Raw genomic sequence first — 24,660 nt, 5'->3', positions numbered from 1 at the left:
GGATCATGTTGTTGGAAAATTTTATAGCCCAGCTCTAAAAAATTTCCGTCGGAATGTCCGTGTGTACAAGAGCTTACTGTAAAGAGCCCCTTCCAAAACCAGTGATAAAGTATTTTCCTTCCCCAGCCTCTTGTTCCTCTGTAGCCATCTGTGCAAGTCATAGAATTATATAGGTATGGGTGTTGGGAGTTAGTTTTCTGCATGTCAAAAGGAATTATATTGTGGTAAAAACTAATATAATGCTTTAAAATTGAGGAGCTGCTGAAATAACAGATTTAATTTGACATTTTAGTTCTGTCATAGGGTGCCAACGCTGCTTCTCCACAGATACAGTACACTGATTTAGCGTTGTCACCCTATGACAGGAAGTGTGTTACTAGCAGAAATCACAGGGTGAAAATAAAGGAAAAAACTGAAAAAAGAAAATGAATGCAGCCATTACATCCAAGGGCATGTAATCTATCTATTGTTTTTTCTATTTATCCAATATCAGTTATTTTATATGTATTTCTCATCTAAGTATTTGATTTACTATGATTTTACCACTCTATCCATCTGCTTTATATCCTTTCTGTATCAGCGATAAAGGAATTGAAAGCACAAACTAAACTGTTATTTCTATACATGCAGTTAGAGGCCTATGAACTGCAATTTTATTAGTAACAATCATTGCACTTTTTCTAAAACTATTGCACAATGTGTGACCATTTTACATACAAATAACTCCTAGCGGAGATGCTTCTTAACTCTTTTTCATCCATTGGTCAACTAAATGCATGTGGGATAAGCGTTGCCGCCATCAGTGTTATGACACTTTTCTTTGTAATCTTCATTCATCACCGTCTTATCTCCACAAGCCTACTTCCTCTACGGACTTGACCTTCAGATTTCCAGCAAGGTCAGACGCGCCCTGACAAGGAAGAGACGAAAATTACCCCTGTGTGTGACAGCCGACGCTGGCACTGAACAGGCACCATTCAGTGCTCGTCTGCGCATTAAGAGGCAAGGCTGGCGGCGATGGCGGAGGACGTCGTCCCTCCAGCTCCAATGCAGGGAGGGTGATGGGGTAATTGTGCATGAAATATGACTGCCATCATTTTAGACGAATAAAGAGAGAAATAAATGTGTTGCTGTTAACCTCTGAGATGCTGGATTCGGCGGTGGCTGTGATGGTTAAATGGTTAATTGCAACTCGTAAATTATCAACCTTATCAACCTTTTTGGTTTTGTTTTTTTCAGGTACACGGTTATTAAAATTTATAAGGCACTTTACAGTCATTCATGACAATCGTGCTTTAAAGTGGAACTGTCAATTCCTTTAAAAGTCTTTATTAAGAAATCCTTGACATGTCACAATATACAGTAACAGTATAATTTTTCAGGAAAGCTCCACCTTTTATCATTAAAAAGCCATCTTTGAATTCTAGTCAGTGACTTTGCCTAGGCTTAGATGATGTCATCATTCCGCTGCAGGCAGGTGGAAGCATTTTCTCAGTCTCTTCTCCTCCAGTAATTGGACTGCAACATTGTAACTTTGTAGCAAGTCACTAGTTCAGAGGCTGCAGCAGGGCACTGATCTGTGTCAGACATCTGAGAACACATTCAAGAACTGCACAGACACCAGGATTTACAAGTATTGTGGTACCTCTGAGCCGGCGCCTCAGTCCAAGACGTAGATGGTGAATCTGGATATTGCTTAAACAATAATAGTGCCAGCCTTCTGGAGAGAAAAGAAGATGAATTCAATATTGTGATTGTGTACTTTGATCTCTGTGAGAGGCAGTGTTGGTCATCTTACTTTAAAAAAGTAATTAAGTTACAAATTAGTAAGTAGTTAGCAAGTACATTGTTAAATGCAAAAAGTCCAGAAATTCAATGAGAGAAAGAGAGAGCCACCGCTCCAGGCCAATCCAGAAAAATGGCTTGATTTCCAGGCAAAGGAGCTTTGAGTAAGCACTGATTTCAGTGCGAAGCGCGTCAGTTTTTGTTCTATGTTCTCTTTTGCTGTGGTTCGTGTGATGTAATTTTTACTTGAAAAATAGGCACAAGTTACTAACAGATTCTATCCGGAGTGCGGCTGTCCAGAGTCTCTTCTCTTCCTATCTAAGTACATTTGAAAAGTTATTAGTTACTCAGCAAAGTAACTGTGACAGAGGTTTCAGCGGTGGTACTTGAGGGGGTGGCAGCGGTGGTACTTGAGGGGTGGCAGCGGGGGTACTTGAGGGGTGGCAGTAGTGGTGGTGTACAGTACTTGGGGGGGTGGCAGCGGTTGTACTTTGGGGGGTGGCAGCGGTGGTGTACTTGGGAGGGGGGCAGGCAGCAGTGGTACTTGGGGGGGTGGCAGCGGTGGTGATGCCATCCTCTCCCACCACCACCTCTGCCTCTTACTGATTCCATACCCCACCACCACTGATCTCATCCCTACCATATCCCCCCATAACCTCTGTTGTAGAAGTGATGGTGGGTGGGTAGGGATGGGATCAGTAAGAAGCAGAGGTGGTGGAGGACTTGGGATGGATCTATTGCACTGAAATTCGAAGCATCAGACAGTCACTTACTTGAATACCTCCAGGGATGCCTTTCCTCATGGGGAGAGAGAGACCCTCCCCTTCACTCGATTGGTGTCAGCTGGTCAGCTGACTTCATTTTTCAGTGTCCGGCCAGCCTCCCTAAATTCTCTCTCTCTGGATAGGCGGGGCGGGATGGGGCGGTCCAGACAGTCTCTCTGAGTCTCAGCCTCTTCTCAGCTCAGCGGGTGAAAGCGCCCCTCCCCGCGGCGGAACGAACGGCCAGGCAGCGCGGCCACAGTGGGCCTCCCGGGCGGTAGATGTAATTGCGATAACGCCGCCCAGGTAATAGGAACTGAGTTACCATGAGGGAAGGAGTAATCGGTTAGATTACTCGTTACCCTCTAAAGTAACTGCGTTAAGTAACTCTGTTTATTTTAACTGAGTTACTTACTAGTTAATCACTGGTGAGAGGTAATAAATATCTGGAGGTGTTAAAGCGGAGTTCCACCAAAAATGAAACTTCCACTTTAAGTGATGGTGACCCCCTGACATGCCACATTTGTTTTTTTTGGTGGAGGGTGGATACCCTCTTTTTAGAGGTATCCAGCTCCCACTTCCTCCCGGGGCTCTGCGGCACCGTAAGGAAGTTCACCTCTCCCCCCTCCCTCTGTGCAATCTTCTGACCATTACATTGATATTTAAGTCTAGTGAAAATAAGGGGCAAGTGGTCCCCTTGCCACCCTGTGAAGTTGTCAGAGAAGGGATGTGACAGTTATAGGTGGAGTCTGGTTGGCTGTATGAGAATTCCTGAATACAATATGAATACAAAAATCTAGGAGGAATGATGGGAGCTCCTCATAATGGCTACAGCAGGTGTGCCAACCAGGTGTGCCAACAGCCAACTAGACTCCACCTATAACTGTCACATCTCTTCTCTGACAACTTCACAGGGTAGCAAGGGGACCACTTGCCCCTTATTTTCACTGGACTTACATATCACTGTTCTCACTGGTTCTCACCACTGGTTCTCACCATCCCTGCAGAGTTCCCAGGTTTGCAAACTGACTGTGCCCATTGTGAGGGGTTCCCTCCATCTCTGTGCTGAACCCCCAAGTATGCACACCTGCTGTAGCCATTAGAAGGAGCTCCCATCATTCCTCCTAGATTTTTGTATTCATATTTTATATTATGGAGGATGTAACAGGAGGAGATGGAACACTTACAGGTGTGCAGGAACAAATCCAGGAATTATCGCAAAGACATGTTACTTGGAGTCCTCAGGGAATAGTCACCACTAGTTTAGTCACACACCACCCGGTTGTGTGACAATAGAGAATTATATTCCCTATTGTCTCCCGGCCAATCAGGAAGCAGGTCCTGAGACTAAATTGGCTAAGGAGTCTTAGGACTCCTGTCCAATCAGGTCTCAGGACCCACTTCCTGGTCGGCCTGCAGGAGAAGCAACGGCCCCGGAACGAGGAGCAGCAGCCCTATCATCTGCCTCCTAAGGTAAGGAGGCCTCTGATCGCCGCCTTCCCATCTGTCTCCCACCCGGGGGGTGGCGGGGAGGTGTCCGAAGTTGTGGTTTAACTGTGCAGCATCCAGTAAACACTTAATACCTGTTTTGGATGGAGTGACTGTTTTACAAATTGGTACCTTGGTGGAATCTCCTATCAACAGTTTTCTCAGTGTTGATTGTCTCCCCGGTCTTCGGTGAAGGATCTGCAACCTGTATTACAGGAGACCATTGCTGATCCCAGGCCTCCTCTGTCCCTCCCCCTCTACCTCCTGAACGCCGCTGTTGATTAAGGTGAAGGCGCAGATGGGTGACAGGCAGAATTTGCTGGGTAATGAGGCAGGCAGGAGGGGGCAAGGAGAAATAAAAGTCTTATTAGGGGAAAACACGGGCTGGAATTAATAGCGAATATGCCTAATGTCCTACAGGACCCGCTGCAGAAGAATGAGAGCAATCATGGTGAAGATTCATGGAGGGTCCAACTGACTCTGATAACATGCAATGCTTCAATGGATTCCTGCACATATATTCAAAGAAAAAACAACCTTTATAGGAAAATTACAATATGTGGAAAAGGATTTTCTGATATACCATCTATCATAGATCAGCCCCACTCAGAAGTGATATTTTAGTTTTCAGTGGAGCCTGGTGTGCTGAGTCAGTCCCTGGCTTATTTTATGTCAGATGCTCCAGCAGTCAGAGCTCTGACAAAATTCCAAATTCTTGTTCCTCCTGTTACATTCTCCATAACATAAAATCAACCCTCATATTAAAATATCCCTGGTGTTTCTGACATAAGGGTTATATTATGTTAGAAATGGTAATTAATTATGATACCCAGTGCACAGACCAAACAAAATGCTTAGATGCCAACTCTTGGACCTCAGCCCGATGATGCTGTGTCCCACGATCACAAGTTTCACCCTTATTTCAGTTATTGCACACCAGCATAAATGGAGGCGGGGGGGCTTAGGCTGACCACTCTGGTAAGTGGGCAGGTAACTATGTCAGTGTTGTCCAGTCAGGTTTTAGGTCTACTTTAAAAGAACAATTATTCAGCACAATATATGCTGCTACACTTTAAAGACCCACTTTCCTAGGATTGCTCCCTTCTTGCAAGTGAGCAGGCAGGTTGATTACCAAATCAGCATCTTTATTGACTCCCTTTCAAGGTTTATCAGTTTAACCACTTAAAGTGGTTGTAAACCCTTATAAACCACTTTGACCTACAGGTAAGCTTAGATTAAGGCTTACCTGTAGGTCCAAGAAATATCTCCTAAACCTACACGGTTTAGGAGATATTTACTAAAAGACAGTGATAGCTGTGTATGGCGCATGAGCCATAGACAGCGTCACGCAGGCGCACTATCTCTGTTAGCAGCATGCCGCTGCTAACGGCGATATGCCGTTAGTGGTGGCTCCCATGCGCATGCACGGGAGTGACGTCATCGCTGCTCCGGCGCTGTGAGTGGCCGGAGCAGCCATACCAGGAAGAAGATGGACGCTCCGGACTACAGGGGACAGCGGTGACATCACTGGCTCCTGTGTCAGGTAAGTGACACATAATGGGCTACTATGCGATGCATAGTAGCCCATTATGCTTTACCTTTGCAGGGAGACAAAGAAGAAGTAAACCCATCAGAGTTTACTTCCTCTTTAAGGACCGAGCCTCTTTCTGAGATTTGTTGTTTACAAGTTAAAAACTGTTTTTTTTTGCTAGAAAATGACTTAGAGCCCCCAAACATTATAGATTTTTTTTTCTAACACCCTAGGGAATAAAATGGCGGTCATACATATTTTTAATTAAAAAATAAGACAACAGTAAAGTTAGGCCATTTTTTTTTTATATTGTGAAAGATAATGTTACGCTAAGTAAATGGATACCCAACATGTCACGCTTCAAAATTGCGCCCGCTCGTGGAATGAAGAAAAACTTTTACCCTGAAAAATTTCCATAGGCAATGTTTCAAAAATTCTACAGGTTGCATGTTTTAAGTTAAAGAGGAGGTCTAGGGCTAGAATTATTCTTGCTCTTCCAATCACATGTGTGGTTTGAACACTGTTTTCATATGCGGGTGCTACTCACGTGATCTCGTCGGGACAGGTAGATGTCAATCAACGGAGCGATCCCCGCTGAACAAGCGGATATTCATGGGGCAAATATTCACGGTGTGAAAGAGGTCCTATGCTATTGAAAACCATATAACTTACTTTCCATGCGTTTTTGATGCATAAAAAATGCACTGGACTGCATGTGGTGTGAATTGGCCCTGAGCCCTTGTGCACACGGTCGGAGATTCTGACGGAATGTGTCCTATTGGACCATTTTGTCGGATATTCCGACTGTGTGTGGTCTCCATCGCACTGTTTCCGTCGGAACATCCAACGGACCAACTTTTCCAACTTGCCGGTAAAATTTTCAGACAAAATGCTCCAATCGGACATACTCCGATCATGTGTAACCTACTCCAATGGATAAAGTGCCACGCATGCTCAGATCAAATTCCTAGACCAAAGCTATTGGCTACTAGCCTGAACGTAGTCCCGTCGTAACGAAATAACGTCATCACGTTCTGAATGATCGGATTTTCCGACAACTTGGTCCGACCGTGTGTATGCAACAGTTTCGGACACAATCCGTCGGACAAAATCCGTCCGTGTGTACAGGGGCTAAGACTGCTTTCACACTGATGTACTGTGGTTTACCCATACCATGGGTGCAACTCGGTGCACCTGCTTCTTTTGTGCGAGTTAGCTGCTCTTTGCCATAGACTTCTATTACATCCTGCAGGTGTGGTGCACTTTCTGAAAGTGCATGAAAACTCCTGCATTCAGGAGATTTGGTGCGCTTACAGAAAGTGCACCAAAGTGCAGTTATTATTTTAAACAATTATTGCTTTGTTTCACTACACAGTTTGTCTTTGAGATTTGAGAGGTGCAGGGCCCCTTAAAGGTTTTTCTATGGGGCCCCATCATGCATGGTTACGGTCCTGTACTTTTCTTTAATAAACAGAAATCCCTGAAAGGGAAGATTTCACCTAAGAGAATATGCGGCCTCCCCTTTAAGGTGGAGAGTTCATGTGAGGACAGGAACTCGATGACCCAAATCTGATCTCCATAATAACCAGATCTCACATGGCAACATCTGTGCAGCTGCCCCACACTAGTCAGAAGTGAGAAAATCATGTTTACCAATGAATCTTTCACAAGCCCAAACCATCATTCCAATCCGCACCCGTCGCCAAAAACACCTGGAATAAAATTGTAAAAGTGCTGCAAAAAAAAGGTGCGTCCTGTTACATTGTTACATAAAAGGGGAACATCTGTATCTACGAAACTGCCCATCCATCTCATTACAGAATGCAGCAAAAAGTAATCAGAGCGTTCAATCGCCATGGAAACAATGGTTGTTTAAAAAAAAAAAAAAGCAGTTGGAACCTTTTTTTTTTTTCTTAATTATATTTTTTGTTTATAGTACTGGGAAGAAAGAATGCGTTCACCTGTGACATGCAATTTATACACCGGTCGAAATAAATGCCTGATTTATCCAGAGAATATAGTCTCCATGGAAACAGAGAGTTAAAAAATATATATTAACTCAATGACAGTTTAACTCGTTTCACTGTGTTTGTTCACCTAGGCATTTTGTATGTGAGATAATGGAGCTGTTCAATTCAGTTGCTTATGGGCCTGTGTCAGCGGGTTGTTTTGCGCTTCAAGTGGTTTAGATTTCCTATAATGCCCTGTATACCCGGTTGGACATTCCGACGACAAAAAAAAATAAAAATTTGGCCCAAACTTATCTAGAATACACATGGTTGCACAAAGTTGTCGCAAAATCCAATCGCTCAGAATGAAGTGACGTAGAACACGTACGACTATAAAGAGGCCAGTAGCCAATAGCTTTTATCTTGTAATGTATTCTGAGCATGTGTGGCACTTTGTCCGTCAGAATTGTCTACACATGATTGGAATTTAAATGATCGGATTTTGTTGTCGGAAAATTTTAGATCCAGCTCTCAAACTTTGTGTGTCGGAAATTCCCACGGAAAAAGTCCCATGGAGCCCACACACGATTGGATTTTCCGACAACGCGATCCGATCTCACATTTTCCGTCGGAAGGTCTGACCGTGTGTACGGGGCATTTGATTTTCTTTTTGTTTTTTGTAAATAAAACTATGTAATGTCATCTCAGAAAATCACATCAGTGTGTTTTCTTCTGTAAAGCTTGTTTTTATGTATAGTTTCTAATTTCACATCTGCAGGCTGCTGCAGGGGCTGATTTGTGTATTCTCTTATATAACGCATTCATCTGCTTTTCCCTCCAGACTAATGGTGCCATCTTTGTTCAGGCACCATTCAGGGCAAGTTGTGGCACTTGAAGCACAAGTTCTAGTTGACACTTTTCCAATTTGTAGCAAATCTGCGTGGCAAGTCTATCGAGAGCAAAGTTGCAGTGGTGAGTCTACAGCAAGAGCTCTGCAAGTCTAAGCCCTTGTACACATGGTCGGACATTCCGACAACAAAATCTGTCAGATAAATTCAGACGGATTTAGTCCGGAAGTGGTGTTGCATACACGCGGTAACGTACAACATGCACGACGGGACTATAAAGAGGATGTTCAATAGCCAGTAGCCAATAGCTTTCGTCTCCTAATTTATTCTGAGCATGCGTGGCACCTTGTCCGTCGGACTAGGCTACACGCGATCGGAACTGATGCGCATTGGATCATGTCGGAAAATGTTATAGCCAGCTCTCAAACTTTGTTGGTTGGATATTCCGACGGAAACAGTCCGATGGAGCCCACACACTGTCGGATTATCCATCACGGTGCGATCGGACATTTTCCATTGGATTTTCCGACTGTGTGTACAAGGGCTAAAGCAGGAAAATTCAGCCACAATGTGGTGGGATGACTATTGCACAACATAACTGAACCAGAACTTGCAAGGAAAGTTGATTCGTAGTCATGCAATGCAGAATTGCTGCCATTGTGCAACAAGTTTTGGAAGCCTGGCAAGTCTAGCTGTAGCTTAGCAAGTCATTTTCAAGCTTGCCGCACAATTGCTTGCTATCCGGGTACAGAGGTGACAAGTGTTATGTAAATCCTAGTGCCTCTGCAGTTCTAGTGTCCATAAATGTCTGACAAAGGTCAGCTCCTGCTGCAGCCTCTCCCCTTGTGAATTTCTAAAAAGTTAGAATGTTGCATAACTCAGGGAGGGGGCTGAGGAAATGCTTCCTACTGCCTGCACCAGACTGATGACATCATCTTAGCCTAGTCAAAGGCACTGACTGAAGCTTGAAGATGACTAATGATGCTGTACATCAGTGGTGACGTTTTAGGATGGGGGGGTGCCATACCCCGCCCTTCATTTTTGTTCCCTCCCACTTATCATAAGCCACACCCCTTATAGAATCCACCCATTCCGTCCCCTGTATTCCACTTGTTTCCACCCATAGTGTCAGTAATATTCAGCATCACAGGACAAAGTATACAGCCCCAGCATTATAGGACAGAGTATATAGCTCAGCCTCATAGATCAGGGTATATATCTCAGCCTTACAGATCAGGGTATATAGCTCAGCCTCACAGATCAAGGTACTGTATACAGCTCAGCCTCACAGATCAGGGTATACAGCTCAGCCTCACAAATCAGGGTATACAGCTCAGCATTACAGATCAGAGTATATAGCTCTGCTTCAGGGTATGCAGGTATACATCATCTGTCCTGTATACAGTTAGCTATATACACCCTCCTTCCTTTCTGTATATAGAGACCTTCCTCCATCATCACAAACTGCAGATATATATCATCTGTTCTGTATACAGCTATATATACAGCAACAGGACAGGTGATGTATATCTGCAGTCAGTGATGATGGAGGAAAGTCTCTATATACAGAAAGGAAGAAGGTGGGTGTATGTAGCTGTATACACTAAAGGACAGATGTACTCACAATTTATGACTGTTATGTAGTGTAACGTCGTCAGTACATGACATGGCAGAAACCCCAAAAATCATGTATTGCAAAACAACCAGTGAGACATGATGTGACACCAGTGAGTGAGTGGCACACTCACTGACGCTGTCTGACACCTCGATGCTCCAGTCATTGTATAATACACCCATCATTGTCATCCCCATATTATACAACCATCATCACTATCCTTATTCCCATATTACACACCCATCATCATCATCATCATACGTCTCATCATTGTATAATACACCCATCTTCATTAGACCCATATTATACACCCATCACCACTATCCTCATCGCCATATAATACACCCTTCGTCGTCATCCTCATCATTGTATAATACACCCATCATCACTATCCTTATCCTCATATTATACACCTGTCATCCTCTTCATACGCCTCACCATTGTATAATACACTCATCATCATTAGACCCATATTATACAACCGTCATCACTATCCTCATCTCCATATAATACACCCTTCATCATCGTACACATCATTGTATAATACACCTGTCATCGCTAGCCTCATCATTGTATAATACACCCATCATCATCCTCATTGTATAATACACCCGTCATCATCATCCTCATAATTATAAAATACACCCGTCATCATCATCCTCATCATTGCATAATACACCCGTCATCATCATCCTCATCATTGTATAATACACCCGTCATCATCATCCTCATCATTGTATAATACACCCGACATCATCATCCTCATCATTGTATAATACACCCATCATCATCATCCTCATAATTATATAATACACCCGTCATCATCATCATCCTCATCATTGTATAATACACCCTTCATCATGATCCTCATCATTGTATAATACACCCATCATCATGTATTATACAATGATGAGGAGGGTGGGTGTATTATAGAATGATGAGGATGATTATCTTCATCATTGTATAATACATCCGTCATTGCTATCCACATGATTGGCAACACTCATCATCATCATCCTCATCCTTGTGATTTTTGCCTGGGCCCAGTCACACACTGAGTGGCCCCCATCATGTCCTATTTTAGGGTGTACGGGGGTCTCTAGTGTTTGCATGAAAATGTGTCACATGGTTTGACTAGCAACCCCCTTAGACACTTCTAGCAGGGGATGAGTGGCTGTGATTAGTAGCCATGACTATAATTATTGATCAGAGAGGTTACAGAATATTCACTCTCTGTCCCTCTGTTGGCAAGCCAGCACCTTCAGCAAACTCCAGATGAGTCACAAGATTCTGTTGTAGAATTTTGATGAGCCACTTGCTGTGTCATCTCTATGTGACATGCGTTTGTCACTCAAGCTCGCAGCGTGCACAAAGAAGAAATTCTGCACAAGGACAGATATTTTCAGATTAATTTCACGGACTCGAGCCAAAAAATGGCAAATTTTTTAACTCAAATCTCTCCATCCCTCGACATCTGTAGAAATAAATGCACTATCTAAAGAAGAAGTCTAGGCCCATATTCAACATGATTTAAAGGATTAGTTCACCTGTAGGCCGGGTTCACACTGGGACGACATGAAATTCGTACCACTTTGGATCGGACTTTGCCCTGCGACTTGAAGTCCGACATGCGTCCGACTTCAATGAACAGGCATCCGACTTCAATCCCTGACAATACCAGGCACTGTGTCTGGTATGAATCCTTAGGGGGAACTCCACGCACAACGTAAAAAAACAAAAAAAAAAAAACGGCATGGGTTCCCCCTCCAAGATCACACCAGTACCTTTGATCTGGTATGGATTTTTTCTGTGTGGGGGTCCCCACCAAAATCCATACCAGACCCTTATCCGAGCACACAGCCTGGCTGGTCAGGAAAGGGGGTGGGGACAAGCGAGCGCCCCCCCCAACCATACCAGGCTACATGCCCTCAACATGGGGGGGTCGGTGCTTTGGGGCAGGGGGGCCCTGCGCCATCCACCTCAAAGCACCTTGTTGATGAGGACAAGGGCCTCTTCCCGACAACCCTGGCCGTTGGTTGGCGGGGGGCTTATCGGAATCTGGAGAAGCCCCTTTTACCAAGAGGGCCCCCAGATCCTGGCCCCCACCCTATGTGAATGTGTATGGGGTACATTGTACCCCTACCCATTCACCTAAAAAAAAAAAAAAATTCAAAAGTAAAACACATTACACAGGTTTTTAACCTCCCTGGCGGTGATCCTGAGTCTGGCTCGGGTTAGGATTTTACTATCATAAGCGGTAACCCTGAGCCAGACTCGGGATCGCATCGCTGGATACAGGGAGAAGTTACTTACCTTGTCCCCTGGATCCAGCGATGTCCTCCGCTCTGTGTGATCGAGCTGTCCTCCGCTCGATTCACACAGTGCCCGAGTGCCGCCGAGCTCCGTTCCCTGCGACGTTACGGCCAAATTAAAAAAAATAAGAACACACAAAACACACACAGTACTATAATCTTACAGATTACAGTACTGTATAAAAAAATGACACACCCCCTTTGTCCCTAGTGGTCTGTGCAGTGCCCTGCATGCACTTTTATATTATAAATACAGTTTTTTCTGCCTGGAATTTGGAGATTGTCCATAGCAACCAAAAAGTGTCCCTTTATGTCAAAAGTGATTTTAGACCAACTAGAAAACAGCGATAATAAATTATAATCACTTGCAGAACTGAGCGATAGCGATTTGTGGGGAAATTCGTCATCAAACACTAAATCTAATGACAGCGACAATTCTGCAAATGAGCAAATTTCAGTGTTTTTGGATTTGATTACATAATTGAATAATTTTTATTATTATTTATTATAATATAAACTTTATCATACCCGGGATGTCTGCTAGACTCTGGTTTGAACAGATTTAAGAGAGTTATTCCTAAGAATTACAAGACTACAATATAAAACGCCAAATTTCAATGCAAAATAATGGTACCGCTTTCAGCACCTAAAACCAGAACTAATCATACCGCCAGGGAGGTTAAGGTAATTTATTAAGGCAGCTCCGTTGTCTCTTCCGATTTCGTCTCCCCTCTCCGACACTTCTGCCTCCTCCACTTACATCTTCTGCCTCTGACGGTTTTTATCCCCACTCCGGGTCTTCTCCGCTTATGTCTTTTAGCCCTCTCTAGTTCTTCTCCCTCTGTCTGCTGTCTTCTCCGCTGTCTGGGTCTTTTCCGCTATCTTCGCGCTCTTTTGCTGGGCCTTCTCCACTGTGTTCTCCCTCTGTTCTTCTTCCGATGTTGACTCGACGCTCTCTCCCACTCTAATGCTACGTGTGCATTGTGGTACTACTTATATTGGCTTGGGGCGGGGTCACAGGAGGCCCGGCCCTTATGACGTCACCGCCCATCATGCCCTGGGTGGTGACGTCATAAGGGGTGGGGCCTCCGGATGACATCACCCGGTAGAGTTCCCCTTCAAGATCATCAGAGCACAAGTCGCATGCCAAAGTCGGATCAGTCAAGACGGCGATCTGACTTTGATCCGACTTCAGTGATATTCAATGGGCTGAAGTAGGATAAAAGTCAGACCAAAGTAGTGCAAGGAGCATTTTCAAAGTTGCACCGATTTGTGTCGGACCAGTTAAGACGGCTCCCATAGGGAAACATTCATTTTCACACGTCATGTGACATGAGCTCCCAATGTTGGAGCGTTTGTCGTACCAGTGTAAACCCGGCCTTAGTTACCTTTCCCCAAAAAATGTTTCTCTGAATCAGTGTCCTCCATACTTTAAAATGTTGTGCTCCATTTTTCAGATACAACATATATATTTGTATACATGGTCATTTTTTTTATATAACACTGTATCCTTATGTTGTATTGGAACATAAAATACTCCTTTTAAACAGATCTCTTCTTTAAATTTCTAGCCCTGGTGAGGGGGGGTTATTGATCCCTTGAAAAGCAATGGCTTTCTTTTCTTACCTCCTGTCATATGCAATAAAGATTTACTGATCTCCTATTACATCTGTGGCTTTCTTATCCTATTCATGTTCTTTAGACTGCTCTTTGGACCCCCACGGATACTTCTGTTGACAGAAAGGTGTAATTTGGATGTAAATCCTAATTCCTCCTAATTTGGGTCCAGTGCTCCACCAACATGTCCATCATCAAATGTGTATTCAGGAAGAGATGACAGAAAGGTGGTCTTGGCCGGGAGCCTCCCGTGTCCCCCATTCAGCAGGGCTCTGGGGTGTTTGCTTTAACTCTGTACTTCCCCCCCCAGCTAGCACAGCTCTGAGATCCCAGAGAACAGGCAGCGTTCTCAGCAGACCAAAATAGAAATCAGTGGGAGAGAGACAGATCAGCCATCTGCCTGGATCCTGGCGGGCTGCAGAAACCCCTTCACTGCCATCACCAGAGGTTAACCCATCCATTGCCAACACCAGAAACGAACCTAACTGATGCCACCACCAGTATTTAACCCATTCGCGACTACCACCCAATACTGTCACCTGAGTTTAAACCATCCACTGTCACCATCAAATGTTAACCTATCTGATGCCACCACCAGAAGTTAACCCATCACCATCTCTGCTAGTATTTACCCCTTTGCTGTCACCACCAGAATTTAACCCCTCTCCCACCACCCCTCCTCTGCCAGATGCACCACTGCTACCAAAACTAATGGAGAACTCTTTCGGTCTTCCTTTCCTCCCTCGACTAACTTTTCTGCTGCCAATTAACTGCTCAGTTTCCAACAATTAACCATTTTTATTTCTTTTATTGCATATTAACCCTTTTATAGCGAAATTAACCTCTCCTTTGTCACCTCCAAAGGTTATGCTGCCAGCAAAGTAAAGCTGACCATACATTTAATAATTTTTTTTTATTCAACTAGCTGGTTGAATGGAAAAAAATGACCCGATGGGAATTACTCCCACTGTGCTATTGTGTTCTGACAGCGGGGGGCCCACCCCACCATCAGAACACACTGGTAAGTGTTGCAGGCTATAGCTGGTGGCACCAATCATTCAAGAAACACCAACAGGCCGGTTGTACAAAAGTTGATCGGTAGATTGACTTCTGTACAGCCTCCCTGCCCATACAGAGATTCAAATTCAGCCGGTCCCTGACAAACTAGCCAAATTTTGATCCATGTTTGGTGAGCTTAAAGTGATTCTTAAGGTTGTATTTAAAAAAATAAATAAATAACAAACATGTTATACTTAGTCTGTGCAATGGTTGCTGCAGAGCAGCCCCTATCCTCTTCTTTTTGAGTACCCCCAATAGCAAGGGCACTCAAGTGGTGTCCATTTACACACAAAGAAAGACCTGGCCTCACGCCGCGCTTTCTCCTCATTGGCTCACTGGCTGCGATTGACAACAGCAGGAGCCAATGGCTTCTGCTGCTGTCTCAGCCAATGAGGAAAGAGAGCCCCGGGAGAGCTGCTGCTCTCATGCTCTCATCACTGGATCGAGATAGGGTTCAGGTAAGTATAAGAGGGGGCTGCACTCAGAAGGTTTTTTTTACCTTAATGCATAGAATGCATTAAGGCAAAATAACTTCTGCCTTTAGAATCACTTTAATGCTTCTGTTGTCAGTGCCAAGACAATAAGCCTTCCCCTACTGTATAGCTGCTACAAACACACCAGGTTTAAAGCTGAACTCAGAAATGAGAAAATATTGTTTGAATACAAAAGCCATGTGTATTCCTAGAACCCTTTCACACTGAAGACCGCCCCGCGCTAGCGGTAAAGCGCCGCTTGCTTGCTTGGAGCAGGGCCGCTTTTAACCCCAAAGAAGGTTTTTTTTTATTTTTTTTAAATCAAGTATTTTTTTTTATTATTATTATTATTATTATTAATAAACATACATACAGATATGTCACATTAATCCACGAAATATCAAAAAATAGGAAAACACATAAAACAAATAAACCTGTCACCTCTCGGACTAAAGTAACTTAACGTATACTAAACAAAACATTATAGAGTCATAGATACATTTTACTCAACAAGTTGTTCACCGCTAATTTCAAACTTTAAACCATTGCAGCTTCCTCTATACAGCATCAAGTTATATTTCTATTGCGCACTAATTTAGTCTCTCTTCTACTTCTCACTCCTCTACTTCTACTATTTGCCCCCATCTAACTCTTCTACCATACTCCTCTCCACTAGGTAAACCATCATATAGTTGATTACTAGGGTCCATCCAGCATGACCATATTTTACCAAACCTTTGGGGTGTACCTCTATGTTTATATGTTCATTTTTCTCTTTTGAGTGTGTAATTTAGTTTCTCAACCCATTGTTTATGGGTTGCGGGATCAGCAGATGACCATTTTTGTAAAATAACGGGATCTTATCCACATAGTGTGCTTGTCTACTGGCAACGTCCCATCGGGAATTATTCCCAGTAGTGCAAGTTTAGGCGTTCCTGTTATCTCAGTGAAGCACAATAAATTTAGGGTTACAAATATTTTTTCCCAGTAACGATGAAGCTTTGGGCATCGCCAAAGCATGTGAATAAGAGAACCATTAAATAGTGAGCATCGCGGGCATAATGGTGTTGTGTATTTTCCCCAAGCATAGAGTTTTTGTGGGGTGTAATGGGCCCTATGTATAACAAAAAGCTGAGATAGCCTTTGGGAGGGTGAGAGGGATGTCCTGGGAAGTGTTTCCAATGCACATGTCCATTCCTCCTCCTCTACATCCTCTATGTCTCTTTTCCACCTTACAAAACTATTTTCATGTTTTTCAGTGTTCTCCGATTGTAAATTAGAATAAAGATCACCTATTATTCCTCGTTTCATGCAAGAAACTGAAGTTGCCTTTGATAATATTTTAGAATATTTATACTGTAGTTGGATTTTCGAGTTCTGAATCTGTAAAGCATGGCGTATTTCAAGATATTGGTAGAAGTTTTTGTTCGTTAACTGATAGCGATCTTTTAATATATCAAAAGGAAGTCAAACGTTCCCTTCATATAACTGATACAGAAATATTATACCCGCTTTTTTCCAATTCGAAAATTCCAAAAGTTTATTCAGTTCATAAAGGTAGTAGTTGTCCCATATAGGCATATGTTTCGTATAGCCCTTATGTACCCTATGAATCAAATAAAAAGTAGGGAATTTTCTTTTATTGTAAAAGTGGTGAGCTACTATTAGTTGAACTAAAGGGTGTTTTTTAAATTGTGATATTATTATCTTCTTTGCGGGTTCCTGCATATCCACTATCTCCCAGCCTTGCCAGTGTTGTAATTGTGATGCGATAAAATCTAATCTTGGATTAGGTATCGCGACTCCCCCCTTATCTATGGGCTGTTGTAATGTTTCTAATCTAATTCTAGGTTTTCCACCCCTCCACACAAAATCCCTAAAAACGGAGTCAATAATCCTAAATAATCGCAACGTCAACCATATGGGGGAGTTGTGTAATACATATAGCATCTGGGGCATCCACACCATCTTCACCAAGTTCGCCCTTCCTACCATGGACAACAGGAATTTACTCCAAGGGGATAACAAGGGGTTAAAAAGCACCTGAAAAGGGCCTCTGCCGAAGCGCTTTGCAGGTGCTTCATCAGCGTTGCCTATTTATTTCAATGGTGGGGTGGTTTAGGAGCGCTGTATACACCGCTCCCACACAGCCCCGAAGACGCTGCTTGCAGAACTTTTTTTTTGTCCTGCAAGCGCAACGCCCCAGTGTGAAAGCACTCAGACTTTCACACTGGGGCTGCAGAAGAGACTGTTTACAGGCGCTATTTTTATCGCTAAAATACCTGTGAAGCGTTAAAGGGGTCTTACTTGAATCTTGGTGTGTCTTGTGTATTTCCAGATCTATGCAGTAATTCAGTGTGAAGCGTATGAGCTTCCTGTAATATAGACCGGTCTTTGCTGCTCTCTCTCTCCTTGTACAGGGTGACTGGTCTTGTCTCTCCCCCCATAGTTTTCTGCAGGCAGACTGTAGTGGGTAGAGCCTGTTGGGTCCCTCCCAAAGCTCTGCTTTCTGCACAGGCTATGTACACAGAGTAATGATGTCACCTCTGCTTTTTACAAGGTAATATATGGCTTTGCAAAGGCATTTAGCGTACACAAAGTGGATTTATATCCTTTGTGGTTATTGGGTATTATAATTAAATTACATTTTATATGCCCGGAGTTCAGCTTTATTCCTCCTGCTCCAATAAACTGTTATAAAGGTAAAAGTGACCTGGCAGTGAAAGGTTAATGCCAGTTCTCAGTAGTTGCTTGTAGGCATTTTGAGTGAATTTTCAATTGAGATGAGATATTGAAAACCTTTCTTTCTTTGAGGAGATGACTGTTTAACCTCTGATGCCACAGAACACATTATTTATTGCAAGTGATTGAAAGTATTATGGACAGGTAATGAATTGAATGTCTGTACCCACATCTCCAATCATCTTTCACATACCGAACTAGAAGAGCTACAACTCCAATTCAAAGCCAGTCACAGCATGACAGAAGCTTAAAACTCCTTACGGAGCAATGGACTGGCGGCTATTGAATACCTGTGGCCCTCATAATTTATGCAGAATTTTCTTACCCCTGCCCCTGTGCTCCTGGCTTACTGTCTTCAATTCTGCATGACATCTAAGGCTTAATTACCAGCATCCCCAGCTGTGATTTTACAATTACCATATGGGTATTTTCAGCTTTGGTGAATGGCACATCTAGAGTAATCATGTTTTTCAAGTAAAGATAGAACGGCCCACTCAGGACTCATTGTGAAAGATTTCAGTAAACAAGTTGGAGTGCCATCTTAGCACATACAGTACAGGAAAACATAATCTTTTGGGCCCATTCACACGTGTGTGTTGTGGCATCACATGGTAAAATGCATGGCAATGTGCATTGTGGTGTGCTGCATTGCTTAAGGGGCATGTACATTTTTTCAACAGTTGCAGGGCCTTGGCAGCCAATTCACAATGAATTGGTTGCCTCAATGCAGTGCACATTGAGTTCTATAACACACGGTAATGCACTGTAGTGGATTTTGATGGGCCCTTTAAGTTCCCAAAATCTTTCAGTATATAAACGGGTACCCTGAAAGTGTACCTGTCAGTAACTTATGGCAGAAATTCACCTGCAGGATATTATTCCCCCACGCCTCTGTAGCGCCATCATCTATGGTGAGATAAAAGAAGGAGAATGCAATGGTGACATGAAAGAAGGAGAATGCAAGAACGGTCTGAAATAAAATGTATACTTGTAGTATGCTGGGGTATGTAAAAATGTTAAAGAACAGTGAAGGACTAGGTATGAGAAAGACTTGGGAAAGTGGTCACCATATGAGGGTCGGTAGACACCATATGAGCCTCACTGCAGAGGTACTGTATTAAAGCTGAAGTTTAATCTACTTATATCTTGCCTTGGTCCCCCTGCATTATCAACATGCTAGGTACATTTTTTAAATAAAACCTTTCGCTTTTCATTGCATACTTCATTTTAGACCCAGTGATATAAACACAACATCTCTTTGCTCCTCTATGCAATTCAGGTAACTCAAGGCTGGTGGAAGGGGCTGGCAGGGTGTTGTACATAGCACCCCACTACTCCTCTAAAGAGCCCTTAGCCCTGATGCAATCAGGGGTTTAGTTCTTGGGTGACTATTTGCTCAAATATCAAAATTATTTGCTCGCAAATATCAAATTAGTTCTGTGGTAATGCCACATGTAATGCTGAGCCTCCATGATTGAAGGAACTGTAATCCAATGAATATAAGGGGTGGGCCAGGGGCAGTAAGACTGGGAAATCTTATATTTTAATATAAGCCTATATTTTGCCTTACTTAGCCCTTCCTTTCCATCCTCATCAACATGCTAATGAAATATTAAGTAACCTTTTTTGTTTTCATTGTATACATTTTTTTAGTCCCCTTGAAATTATCACTGTGTCACTGTACTTCCCTTTGCAATGCAGTAAAAAAAGCCAGTGGGATGGGCCAGTAGGGTCCCATACATAGCTTCCTGAGAGCAGGAGGGGCTGGTAATGCCAACATGTGATGCTAAGCCTTCATGACTAGGGTTGCACCAATAACGTTTCTTATCCTTCAGCCCTGTGAGCACCTTCAGAGGCTGTGGTTTGTTATAATCGGTGGGACGGGGGGGGCGTGGCCTTAACCGGCATGGTGTAGGGAGTGTTTGACGGGAGCTCCGCTTGCCTAAACTCCGTTTTATCTTATCCTGGGGACTAATACAATATTTTTCTGCCTCACATCGTGGGCTATACACTGGGGAACATCCGGAGGCTAAACTGGCCAAATACTGTCACAGCGAGGCGGGGGGCCTGGAAGAACATGGCGCCGGCGCGCCTCCCGCGGAAGGTTCGGCGGCTGCTGACACTGCCCGGGTGCTGGAAGCTATCTCCGATTGCAAGAGTGCCCTGACCTGCAAGATCGATGAGGTGAAAGTCGATGTCTCCCTGATCCCTCAAGACATGCAAAAGCTTAGGGACCGTGTCACTGAAACGGAGGCCCGCATATCCCAGGTGGAGGACGACTTCCGACCGTTCCAGACTACCACCGAACGGCTACAACACCAACTTACCATGGTCCTTTCCAAACAAGACGATATGGAGAACCGCCTCCGTAGATGCAACCTTCGGTTCGTGGGCCTGCCGGAAGGTGCGGAGGGCTCGGACCCCGCCTCGTTCCTGGAGGATCTATTGATCAATACGTTCGGGAGGACCGAATTCTCCTCGTCGTTCGTGGTGGAGAGAGCCCACAGGCTGGCGGGACGAACGCCCCCCCAGGGCGCACCTCCACGTACCTTCATTGCGAAGCTGCTGAACTTTCGCGACCGAGACGCGGTCCTTCGCCTTTCTAGGTTGAAAGGGAACATACCCTTCCGAAACGGCGAGATTAGAGTATTCCCTGACTTCTCTGCTGAGGTGCAGAAGAAGAGGGCACAATTTACGGAGGCCAAGCGACAGTTGCGCATCCGCCACTACTCCTATGCAATGCTCTTCCCCGCTCGACTCCGGGTCGTGGGAGAGGGCAAGACGCACTTCTTTGACACACCAGAAGCAGGGTTTGCCTGGCTGGAGGGGAGAGTGGAGCGGGTGCGCGACCAAGCCTGATTATCTGGCATGCTTCCCTGACGATCTTCGGGACCCCTTCGTGCGCTGAACACTGCTTTTCTCCGCTCATTAGGTACTGTCTTGCACATCTTCTTCCTGTCATCTACTGTCGCCATAAGTGACCTGTGATCTTTTATCTTTTTCTCTTGCACAATCCTGCGGATGTTTCCTCCTTGCCTTCCCCCCCCCCCACCTGAATGGCAAGCTACTACCCACTGTGGCATCCGCGACCTGGACTCGCCGTTCTTCCTACTCCTGTACATTGATCCTGCAACATCCTGGAGTCCTTGGCTTGGAGACCACCCTCCCTGTGCTGCTGCCTGCTTTGCAGCGACGAATCGCCCCCCTAGGCGAGGGTGCAGTACCTGGCCCTGCTAATTATAATTTTCTAAGTTCTGCTCGTCTTAGAGCGCAAGAAGTGTTTCCCTGGACTGATCGGACCTGGCGACTCACCCTGGTTGTGGGTGGGGGGCGCTGGCAGTCCGACCCGGACAGTGAGTTAAAGTTAAAGTTTCTGTTATGCTATAAGTTTTGCACGTTTTTTTTAATCTTTTTTCTTGGTATTGAGAAGTACAGTATGCTACGTCACCAATGGCTATGTATATTTTTATATGGTATGCTGGATGTGGGTGTGCGGGAGGAGTGCTCTGTGACGCAGTTGTGGGAGGGTCCCAGGCCTCCATCCGGGGCTGGGGACAAAGGATGTGTGGTGGCGTGGGGATGGGGAGGAGCGCTCTATATGTTCTTATTTGGGAATGTCTGTACTGAAATGCATAACTTGGAATGTGAGGGGAATTAGGGCCAGGCCCAAAATAAATGCAGTCTTATCGTACCTGAAGGCGCAAAGGGCTGATTTGATGGTGCTAGTTGAGACACACCTGACTGGCCAATTGATGCTATCCCTCAAAAAACCGTGGGTGGGCTGGGTGTACCAGGCACCGTACGCCAATAACTCTAGAGGGATTGCGGTGCTGGTGGCCAAGACCGTCCAGTTCTCTTTGCTTACTATCAAGTCTGACCCGCAAGGCCGGTTCCTTTTCTTACACGCTAGGGTGGGTGGTCTGGAGGCATTGATATTGGCGATATACATACCGCCGCCTTTCCAGTTCGCTGTTCTCACAGAAGGGCTGGCGTTCATGGCTCAATTCCCCACAATACCAGCTATTTGGCTGGGGGATTTTAACAATGTGATGGACAGAGCGCTGGATAGGTTGCAGGCAGTCCCGATGAACCCATCTATACACTCGGGCACCCGTTTTGGGAAATTTCTTACTGAGCTGTCCCTAGTGGACACTTGGAGACACTGTCACCCTACTGATAAGGGTTTTTCTTGTTTCTCCGCGACGTACGACAGCATGTCCCGTATTGACCTTATCCTTATTTCCCGGTCCCTTCTTCCATTGCTGGGGGGGGTGGGATTCTGCCCCCGAGTGCTCTCGGATCACTCACCCTATTGGATCGAGCTCTCCATTGATTCCCTTCCTTCAACATATAGTTGGAGACTCAATCCCTTTTGGTTAACAGTAGTCCCTGACTTGGAGGAGGCGGACGGTGAGTGGGATGTGTTTTTTCAGGCCAACATGGGCACGGCCCCTTTTGGGGTTGTGTGGGACGCATTTAAATCTCACGCCCGTATGACATTAGCCCACCGCATAGCCAGATACAGGAAGACCTCTTCCCAAGTGGTTCGCCAGGCGGAACAGGCTCTGACCACGGCTGAGCTGGAGTTTTCTAATGACCCCTCCCCCCTTAACGCTGATAAACTAAAACTGCAGACCCGTATTGTGAACAATCTTTTATTTGAAAAAGCCGAACGGAAGATTTTTTACAATAAGCAAAGAGCATATGAGTTTGGGGAGCGGGCGGGGCGGCTATTGGCCTACCTGGCGCACCTGGACCACAGGCCACCGACAGTGGTCTCCCTTCGCTCCCCGACCGGAGACTTGATTACAGATCCCGATGCGGTGGCGGGAGAGTTTCGCTCCTTCTTCGCATCCCTATACTCCTCTACCAATGACAGATCCCAGGAGGACATTGAAACGTTTCTGGCTGGTATAATCGGTGGGACGGGGACACTGCAGATATGGATTCGGCTAGATATTTACTTTGTGAGGTTTTATAACATTTTTATAAACTGTCTATTGCTGCACTACATGGTGCTTCACTTTCTTTACTGGGTTCTCACACACAGGAGCGGTGGGGGAAATCGCATGCAATTCAGACAGGAATCACATTGCATTCTTGTTCAAATTGTATGTGATTATTTGCAGTGCCATTTGCACACATTCATTTTGTATGGACGCCAATTGCACCACAAAGTATCGTTTTCGGTATTGGGAGCATTTTCACGAGCATGGGTGAAAATGCTTGGTAGCAGCATTGACACCGATACCAGTATTGGAATTGGTTCTGATTGGATCTGATTTGCTGCAACTTCTAAAGCAAATGGGGAGAAGCTCATAGTGTGCAGTGAAATCAGAGTAAGTCATTTCAGCACAGGAGAGGAGCCTGTACAACTGTGCAAGACTGAAAGGAAGGAGTTTAGACCTAAAAGGCAGTAAAGGACTAGGAGGCTGTATGGTGAGCATATGGAAGGGCTGACAGATGGTACGTGAGCCCCACTCTGGAGATATTAATGTTGGCTTTAGTATGATTATTGTGGTGAGGAGTGATCCTTTGGTGTCCAGATTTTGGACACCACTGTGGTCAGAGCAATATGAAGAATTGGCAATCTTTTTTTCTGAACAGAATTGACATGACCAGTGCTGTGACAAAAGTACATCCTCTGCCTAAACCTTTTGGTGATAGAAGTCTCCCCTCCATCTGATCACTCAAAGTTGGGATTTGATTCTCCCTACAGAACATATTTTACATTTCCTGGGTACAGTTTTACATTTCAATGCTGGTTATTTTTGAACTGGAATTCTGATTTAAATTCCTAGCTTGTGTTCTGCTTTGAGCTGAAAAAACATCTATTGTTGCCGTGTGATTTCCAGGCAGAAGTCCCAGAAATTCAGATAATTACATATTCCAGATCTCTCCAAGAGAAGTGTCGAGAGAAATGCAGAGCCTCACCTTGGCACAGAATGGACCCCTAGGAGGAGAGGACCGCTGGGTCATTGAAGGGCATGAGTGGTTCTTTCCTGCTCTTTATTCTACTTCATATCTATCACTCTGGCCTCAAATCACTCATTAGGCAGCTAATTGGCCCTTGCAAAAACATTTTTGACTTCCTTTCTTTTAGCTAATTCATAAATGATATGCAAATGATTGAAAAATATTATTAAACAAAAACTTGCCATTTATTTTAAAGCTGATCATCTAGGGGTCCCCCCCCCCCCAACTCACCCCCCCCCCCCAACTCTGTATATTTAGTATCTGATGCTTGTTTAGTCTAGGGGCATGTAACTGTGAAAATTTGTTTTACATTATTCCTAGGTTCTGCAGGTTTCCCCCTAGCCGATTCTGGTATTTACGACCAATTCCATGAAGCTGCTCCTCCTTTCTGGTCATGTCATCACCCTCTTGCAGATGTCATCATGTACAATGCAGAAACAGTGTGCTGTGCTGCATTGTATGTGAGGGCCTGCCTTTGAAGGCCTTCTGTTACTCGCTTAAAGT

The 24,660-nt window shown here is 44.5% G+C and overlaps 1 protein-coding gene and 1 long non-coding RNA gene across 7 annotated transcripts in view; one reads left to right on the top strand and one right to left on the bottom strand.

The window, feature by feature from the left end:
• The window catches only part of CACNA1C (calcium voltage-gated channel subunit alpha1 C), a 628,086-nt gene that overhangs the window by 291,646 nt on the left and 311,780 nt on the right, over window positions 1-24,660 (top strand). The window lies entirely within an intron of this gene.
• LOC143963321 (uncharacterized) lies at window positions 1,295-14,236 on the bottom strand. Its single transcript, XR_013270943.1, has 2 exons — window positions 13,916-14,236; window positions 1,295-1,720 (listed from the first exon to the last, which is right to left on the bottom strand). It is a non-coding gene; the product is annotated as an uncharacterized LOC143963321 (long non-coding RNA).

Source organism: Lithobates pipiens, unplaced genomic scaffold (genome assembly GCF_037356315.1).
Source record: "Lithobates pipiens isolate NorthernLeopardFrog02 unplaced genomic scaffold, aLitPip1_a1.2 Scaffold_8, whole genome shotgun sequence".
Lineage (NCBI taxonomy): Eukaryota > Metazoa > Chordata > Amphibia > Anura > Ranidae > Lithobates > Lithobates pipiens.
The sequence above is the reverse complement of the archived record's forward strand: the minus strand, read 5'-3'. Positions and strand labels throughout refer to the sequence as shown.